The sequence below is a fragment of the Tenrec ecaudatus genome, chromosome 15 (assembly GCF_050624435.1).
Source record: "Tenrec ecaudatus isolate mTenEca1 chromosome 15, mTenEca1.hap1, whole genome shotgun sequence".
Taxonomy (NCBI): Eukaryota; Metazoa; Chordata; class Mammalia; order Afrosoricida; family Tenrecidae; genus Tenrec; species Tenrec ecaudatus.
In genome coordinates, this window is record NC_134544.1 from 90095318 (window position 1) to 90104399 (window position 9082).

Sequence of the window (9082 nt, forward strand, 5' to 3'; positions counted from 1 at the left end):
TGAGGGTTTTGCTGACTGGAATGTCTCTATGTTTGCAGGTGTCCAGTGTGAGATGCAACTGGTGAAGGCTGCGAGAAGCTGGAGGCAAACTCTTGGGGGGAAAAACTGTCTACTTCTTGGACTAGTGGGGCAGGATCATCACTTCCTTCAGCTGAGGCAGGGCCCCATGGAAGGGTGCTGACAGCTCAAGGAGCGGATGCAACAAGTGTCGTGTCCTTCACCTAAGGGACAGTTGACAGTTCCCCCCTTGTTCCCTGTAACATCGCTGAAGCAGGATGACCTGCAAATCAGCTATGCTCCTTCTTCCCAGCTTCCGACTCCCCTCGACTAGCCATGAAATTCCTTATGCCTTGCCCGTATAAATTAATGTGCTGCAGTTGCTGGGAAGCCTCCTTCCTCATCAGGGAAAAGGCTCCACCTGCCTCAGCTTCTTGTATCAGGTCTCCTGTCTTTCTTCCATCCCCCACCATCCTCCTTCCTGTGCTCCTGGTCGCTGCAACCCTTGTGGATTTCCAAATGTAAACTTTGAGCAACAGGTTGGCCCCAATTTGACCCAACATGTTGTTGGCAGTAGCCTGGTTTCTATCTAATAAAGTCACTATTACTTACAGATCCTAAGCCAAACATCACAAAGAGGTGAATTCATTTCAAATACAGATACCATCCCAAATGGACACTTTCTTATGTCTTTTTGAAAAATTGGTTGTTAGGACAGGGGCTCAAACTCACACTCAGATGTGTGACAATTTCCCCCTGAAAGCATTTTATTGGGAGCTCTTACAGAAATCATACCAATTCACGCCGGTCTTTTCTTTCTTTCCAACTATTTGTATTTTTATCTCTGCAATATTACTTTATCCTTGCAATTGAATTTTTTCTCTTTATACTGCTTCTGTTTGTTTTCCAGGTTGCTAAGCACAGAAGGAATAGGAGCACAAACATAAGAACTACTGCAAGGGTTTATAGGGGATGGAGAGGTTAGGGCGGGAGTTAGGGAGAGTAGGTTTGAGGGAGCAAATGATGCACGTGGGATGGGGAGGGAGCACTCTTTAGAACTGATGATGATTACACAACTCATTTTAAAAGTGCTTTAACCATGGAGGCAGGAGTGAACGTTCAAAAATAATTTGATTGGGCAATGAGTGTACAACTCTTATTATGATTGAACTACTGAACTGTGTGATATGTGGATTACATGCCTATAACACTATTAAATTGTTTCGAATGAATAAAACCATAAAAATAAATCCACAGATGATCATGTACTGTAGTTAGGAGGCTAGAACATAATATGTCAATAGTATTTTTTTTCTTTTTCTTTATTGTCTTTTATAATAACCCCTTACTTTATTGCTTGCCTCTCAATACATGATATTCTAGATATTATCCCAGTCATCAGATTTCCTGTAATTAGTGTTCAATGCATCAAGTCTGGTCTTCAGATGTTTTTGAGGTTCAAGTGGGATAGACTCAAAGGTTGTACTTTGGCTCTCCTGGACTTGTTTTCATTTGATTCCGTTTCAACCTGAATTTACTTATAAGGCCTGTCCCACAGTCAACATGGGCCTGGTTTTAGCTGCTGATAGTGAGCATGTCCATTGTCTCTTCTCACAGATGGAGTCAGTCTGTGCATTCCATCTGGAGAAGGTCATGTTATAGTCGCCTTTTGTGTTGTTGGCAAAAGGTATTTGCAATGAAGAAGTTGTTGATCTTGCAAAGTTCTGTCGTGTGATTTCCAGCTACATTTCTATCACCACGATCATATTTTCCAATTACTCTTCCTTCCTTTTTCTTTCCAATTGTCAACAATTATCAAAGTATCTTGATTGCATGTGTGATTTCAGACTGCACACATTGGCAGAATTCTTCAATTTCTGCATCAGTAAATTTAGTAATTGATGCATAAATTTTAATGGAAGTTGTATTGATTGGAGTTTCTTATATCTGGATAGACATTATCCTATCACAGACAGCATTGTTCTTCAAGATAAAATTTGAAATACCATTTTTAATAATTAATGCAATGCCATTCCTCTTGACTTTGTAATTCCTGGCATAATTAAACTGTATGATTTTCTGATTCAAAATGGCAAATACAGACTATTGTAGTTCATTAATGCCTAGGTATCTGCCTTTATGTACACCATTTCGTTTTTGATGACTTCTAATTGTCTTAGGTCCATACTCTGTACACTCCAAGTTTCAATGACTAAATGATATTTTCAGTGGTTTCTTCTTATTTTGAATCCTGCCCCATCAGCAAATGAGGATTCTGAAGGCTTTCCTCCCTCAGGCTTTATCGATCGACAGCATTATGGTCCACAGTGCTTTGAGAAGGCACTTCTTCCTCAGTCGTGTTTTGAGTGTCTTCCAGCCTGAGGGGCTCGTCTCTCGGCACTATCTTTGACAATGCTCTTGTTCTATGCATGCAGATTTCAGTATCGCACACGGTTTCATAGCTATCCATATGTTTCCCTTGGCTAATTTATATGAAAGGGAAAACTTACTCCTTGTTTGCAGTCTGGAAGCTCTGTTGAAACCTGTTCCCTTGGTTACTTTGCTGGTACTTGAAATACCAGTGGCATAGCTTCCAGCATCACAACAACACACAAGGCGCCACAGGATGACAAACCGACAGGAAAGTGATGCCCCAGTGAGGGTCGCAGCAGTACATCAGTGCAATACCATGTGGAGTGTTTCCACAAGCTGCTGAAGCACGCATCTATGCCAAGAAGTTTGGAAGACAGTGACTCATCCAACTGACTGGAAAAGAGCCATGTTTGCACTCATTCCAAAGAAAGGTTATCCAACAGAAGGTGAAAATTATTTTAAAAATCACTGACATCAAATGCAAATACATTAACAGGAAACTCTCAGAGATTCAGGCTGGATTTAGAAGAGGTTGTGGAGCAAGGGACACCATTGCAGATCTCAGATGGGTCTTGGCTGGCAGGGGAGAGATCATGATCACGAAGGTGATTTTCCCAGGGCGAGGCTTATCCATTGCACTCCGGATGTGCTGACCCCTGCGATTTCCCCAAATGTGGGAAACGCGACTGCATAATTTGTGGTAGTGGGGGACTGCGGTCACGCTCTTCCTTTGGTCATGCTTCAGAGCAGACCTGTCCTTGGAGAGGGATCTTACGCTTGGTTAAGGAGAGGGCCATAAACAAAGACCCTGGAAAAGATGGATTGACGCAGTGAATGCTGTCAATAGTATGTTTTATTGAATAAAATAGAGGGAAGGTTTGCGGGGGTGGGGAGAGGATAGGTGATTTGTTCTTCAGGAGAAAGGACTAAAATATTTCACAGGTTTAATATGGGGAGATTCCAGTAGATGAGATGTCACACTTCTCATTTACAGAGCTAAGGCACAGATTCAAGAGATAAGTGGATAACAATTTGGGGCCAAGTTGAGACCCAACAAAATAAAACCAGGGTCTTTAAGGTCAAGACTTCTGAGTACGCACTGTTGTATCTGAAAAGTTTGACCCTAATTATCCACTATTGATAAGTGCCAATTGGACAAGGCCACATAGACTTTCCCTGGTACCTAGAGAGTAAAGCTACTTCAAACATGTTAGGAAACTGAGAGCTACAGGCCTAAGTACTATGAGACCCACTGGATCAGATACAAATGTCCTCAGGAATTGTGGTTTCAAGGAGTCATAGCCATATCCTTTACATGGAAAACCTTATGTGTCCTTGTTTCAGACCAGGCTGCTAGTGGTGCCATTGACGAGTCACAATACATTGATCATAGTTCTAGTTAAGATTTCTAGAAATAATTTCATCACCTCAATATGTATGCGGTTCCTTGTGCAGTTAACAGCTACCAAATGCTCTGTCTCACTATCACTTACCAAAAACGTATTTAGTGTTCCTCCTGAAAGGAGTCTCTGCTCTTCCTTCAGAATGTACATTGAAATATTACTCATGGGGTCACAAAATGCCTCAAGCCCACAAAATGCCACAGGCCCTTAAAAACAAGTTGACACATTCTTTTTTTTCAAATCGTCTTATTAGGGACTCATACAACTCTTATCACAATCAATACACACATCAATTGTGTAAAGCACATATGTAAATTCATTGTCCTCATCATTCTCATAACATTTGCTCTCCACTTAAGGCCCTGGCATCAGGTCCTCATTCTTTCCCCCCCCTCCACACTCGCTCATGAACCCTTGATAATTTATAAATTATTATTTTGTCATGAATTTCCCTATCCGATGTCTCCCTTCACCACTTTTCTGTTGTCCGTCACCCAGGGAGGAGGTCACATGTAGATCCTTGTAATCAGTTCCAACTTTCCAACCCACTCTCTCCCTCTACACTCCCAGTATCACCACTCACACCACTGGTCCTGAATGGATCATCCACCCTGGATCCCCTGTGTTTCTGGTTCCTATCTGTACCACAGTACATCCTCTGGTCTAGCCAGACTTGCAAGGTAGAATTGGGATCATGATAGTGGGGTGAGGAGGAAGCATTTAGGAACTAGAGGAAAGTTGTATTTTTCATCATTGCTACATCACACCCTGAGTCTCCTCCCCGAAACCCTTCTGTAAGGGGATCTCCAGTAGCCTACAAATGGGCTTTGGGCCTCTACTCCACACTCCCCCCCCCCCGCCCTTAGTCACTATGGTAAGATTTTTTGTTCTGATGATGCCTGATACCTGATCCCTTCGACACCTCGTGATCGAACACGCTGGTGTACTTCTTCCATGTGGGCTTTGTTGATTCTGAGCTAGAAGGCCGCTTGTTTACCTTTAAGCCTTTAAGAACCCAGACGCTATTTCTTTTGATAGCCGGGCACCATCAGCTTTCTTCGCCACATTTGCTTATTCACCCGCTTTTTCTTCAGCGGTTGTGTTGGTAAGGTGAGCATCATAGAATGCCAATGTAATAGAAGAAAGTATTCCTGCATTGAGGGAGTACTTGAGTTGGGGCCCAAGGTCCTTCCTCCACCTTAAACTAAACCTATAAATATATGCACATAGATCTATTTCTGCATCCTCATATATAAATATATATGCATATGTACATGTTTTTATCTAGGCCTCTATAAATGTCCTTTGCCTCCCAGCTCATTCCTCTATTTCCTTTGATTTTCCTCCTGTCCCACCATCATGCTCAGTCCCCACCAGGGCTTCAGCAATTCCTCTTGGTTACATTACCCTTGATCATGCCCTACCAGGCCTCCCACACTCTCCTCACCACTGATTTGGATCACTTGTTGTTCCCTTGTCCCTGGCTTTGTTAACACTACTGCCTTTCCCCCCACCTTCTCCTCTCCCATGTCCCCCGGAATTGTCAGTCCCATTGTTTTCTCCTCGAGATTGTTTGTCCAGCCTATCTTATTTAGACAGACCTGAGAAGATAATAACATGCACAAAAACAAGACAGAGCAAAACCAAGCAACAATATACAACAAAACAACAACAACAAAATAATGACAAAAAACAACAACAACAAAGTATAACAAGAAAGAAAAGCTTGTAGTTAGTCCAAGAATCGTTTGTTAGCCTTTAGGACTGTTTTCCAGTCCAGTCTGCTGGTACGCCATGCCCTGGCCCCAAAATCCACCTTCAGCATTCCCTGGGGACCTCGTTGTTCCATTCCCTTGCTGCTCTGTTGCACCCCCTTAGTATTTTGCCTAGGTGTGGTGGGATCAGGTCAGGTGCAATTCCCACACTCTGTCTCCGGTGTTGTCCCCTGTAGGGCTATGGGTCAGTGAGGGGCGTCATGTCTCATAGTGGGACTGGCCAAGTGGTCCTTTCTGTGGACTGGCTGTTCTAGTTGGGAACATCGTCCTCATGCCAGATGTGAGGCCAGATGTGCTCCACTTTCTCCTCCTCCCACTTCATCTGCTCCCCTGTGCTCTGATTAGATATGTCCGACTCCGAAAGCTGCAGATTCAATGCCAACCTTTGAAATAAATTGTTCTGGTGAGTGGGTCAGGTGTCCACTTAGTAGTTGAGATTGGGGCTGGATCCCCAGACTTCTCCACTGGTTCCCTGCTCCAACGCCGACATGTTGCATTCAAATCTTGGAGCACTGGGTTGAAGTCTGGTTCCTCTTTCCCTGTGGAGATTTAAACAATACCCTCTCTTTGGGTGGGTTAGTGCCCTGTGCCCCCACTAACCATTTCTTTTTTATTACTCTTTTTTCCTTTTGCCCAGCTATTTTTTAGGTGTCTGTCATGTGTATCCCTGTATTTGGTCTGGTCCCTGCCATATTACCTGGTCCTCACCCCCCAGGAATGTTTGTATACAGTAGCTTTTTCCCTATGCCTTAAAAAAAATTTTTTTTAAAGCTTACCTGAGCAGACTCATGTGGTACTTGTCCTTTTGTGCTTGACTTAGTTGGCTTAGCATTATTTCCTCCAGTACTTCCCATGCAGCGTTGTGCTTCATACGTTCATCACTGCTTCTTAGCGATGCATAGTACTCCTTTGTATGTATATACCACAGTTTTTTAATCCAATCATCAGTTGATGGAAATTTGGGTTGTTTCCAACTCTTTGCAATTGTGAACGGTGCCACAATGAATATTGGAGCACAGATGTCTGGCCTTGGTTTGTTTCTTGCCTCTTCTGGGTATATGCCCAGTAGGGGGATTGCTGGGTCATATGGTAGCTTGATTTCCATCTATTTAGATATGGCCAAATCGATTTCCATAGGGGCTGTACATCTTTACAGGTCCACCAGAAGTGGATGAGAGTTTCTGTCGCCCCACAGTCCCTCCAACACTTGTTGCTTTCTGATTTTTTTTAATTGGGCTACCTTTGAGGGTGTTAGATGGTACCTCATTGTTGTTTTAATTTGCATTTCCCTTATGGCTAAAGATCGGGAACATTTTCTCACATGTTTGTTGGCCATTCAGATTTCTGCCCCCTGTGAAACTTCTGTTCAAGTCCTTTGCCCAGCTCTCAAGTGGGCAATCAATTTTGGGGGTTTTTTTTGGAAAGCAAGCAGAGTATTATAGATTTTAGTAATAAGGCCTTTGTCTGATGTGTCATTGCTTAAGATATTTTCCCAGTCCGTGGACTCTCTTATTATGCTCTTGGTGAATTCTTTCGATGTACACAGGTGTTTTATCTTCAGTATATCCCATTTGTCAATTTGTGCATCCTCTGTGTTTGTGTCCTTCCGTATTTCTTTTTTTTTTTTTATATAGTTAAAGTTTATTTTTTAACAATTTATTAGGGGCTCATACAACTCTTATCACAGTTCATACATATACATACATCAATTGTGTAAAGCACATCTGTACAGTCTTTGCCCTAATCATTTTTTTCTCCGCTTTTCTTTTTTTACATTTTATTAGTGACTCATACAACTCTTATCACAATCCATACATATACATATATCAATTGTATAAAGCACATCCATACATTCCCTGCCCCAATCATTCTCAAAGCATTTGCTCTCCACTTAAGCCCTTTGCATCAGGTCATCTTTTTTTTCCCCTCCCTCCTCTTTCCCCCTCCCTCATGTGCCCTTGGTAATTTATACATCGTTATTTTGTCATATCTTGCCCTATCCGAAGTCTCCCTTCCCCCAGTCCTTCCGTATTTCTAATAGCCTGTGTATTCCCTGTGCCAAATTCTCAAGTTGGTCCCAAATCCCGCATTGATGGCCCTAATAGTTTGGGGTTTAACTTCAAGGTCTGTGATCCACCTTGAGCTTGGAGTGAGATAAGGGTCTTGCTTCATCTTTCTGCAGGTAAATATCCATTTTTTTCTGTTAAAGAGGGCATCTGCTTCCCATTTGATATTTTTGGGGCCCTTATCAAAGATCAGTTGTATGTATGCTGATGATTTTATTTCTGGGTTTTCAGTTCTTTTCCATTGGTCTGAGTATCTGTCATTGTACCAATATCAAGTGGTTTTGACAACTGTGGCTGTATAGAATGGGCTAAAGTCAGGTAAAGCAAGCCCTCCCATTGTGTCCTTCTTCTTGAGTTTTCTGCTAATTCTCGGCTTCTTCCCTCTTCATATGAAGTTAGTAATCAGTTATTCCATTTCTTTGAAGAAAGATAAAGGTAATTGTATCGGGATGGCATTAAACTTATATAGGGTCTTTGGCAGAACTGACATTTTTGACTATATTGAGTCTTCCAATCCACGAACAAGGGATATTCTTCCATTTGTTGAGGTCACTCTTGGTTTCTTGTAATAGTGTTCTGTAGTTTTCCCCATATAGATCTTTTGTTCTTTTAGTCAGGTATATCCCTAGATATTTCCATTTGTATCTGGCTATTGTGAAGGGTACCACCTTTTTTATCTGTTCTTCTGTGGTCTTATCCAATGTGAATAATAATCCGGTAAACTTGTGTTTGTTGATCTTGTATCCTGTCACTCTGCCAAACTCCTCTATTGCTTCCAGTACTCCCCTTGTGGACCTCTTGGGATTTTCTGTATATAAAATCATATCATCTGAAAATAATGACAGTTTCACCTCTTCCTTCCCCTGAAGAATACCTTTAATGTCTCTTCTTTGCCTTATGCTATTAACTAAAACCTGCAGAACGATATTAAATAAGAATGGGACAAAGGGCATCCTTGTCCGGTTCCCTTTTTCAGTGGAATTGTGTTAGTTTTTTCTCAATTGACTACCACGTTGAGTGTTGGTTTTTCATATAAAGCTTGTATTGTCTTGAGGAATTCCTATCTTCCATTCCTATCTTCTCAAGTGTCATAAACAGGAATTGGTGTTAGATGTTGTCGAATGTTTTTTTTCTGCATCTATCGATATTATCATGAGGTTCTTATACTTTTTCATGTCAATGTGATGAATAATAATAATTGTCTTTCAAATGTTGAACCATCCCTGCATCCCTGGTATGAATCCCACTTAGTCATAGAGAATTATTTGTTTTACATACTTTTGTATTCTGTTGGCTAGTACTTTGTTAAGGATGTTTGCATCGATGCTCATTAGGGATACCAGTCTGTAGTTCTCAATTCTTGTGGGATCCTTGCCCGGTTTTGGTATCAGAGCTATACTAGCTTCATAGAGGGAGTTCGGTAGTTTGCTGTCTTTTTCTATTATCTGGAAGAGTTTGTGTAGTATTG

At 41.7% G+C, this 9082-nt stretch overlaps 1 non-coding gene across 1 annotated transcript; it reads left to right on the top strand.

Annotated features, from left to right (window-relative positions):
- The first annotated feature begins 2938 nt into the window (after positions 1–2938).
- On the top strand, positions 2939–3102 carry LOC142428176 (U1 spliceosomal RNA). The gene has a single exon (XR_012780148.1). It is a non-coding gene; the product is annotated as a U1 spliceosomal RNA (small nuclear RNA).
- Positions 3103–9082: the final 5980 nt, after the last annotated feature.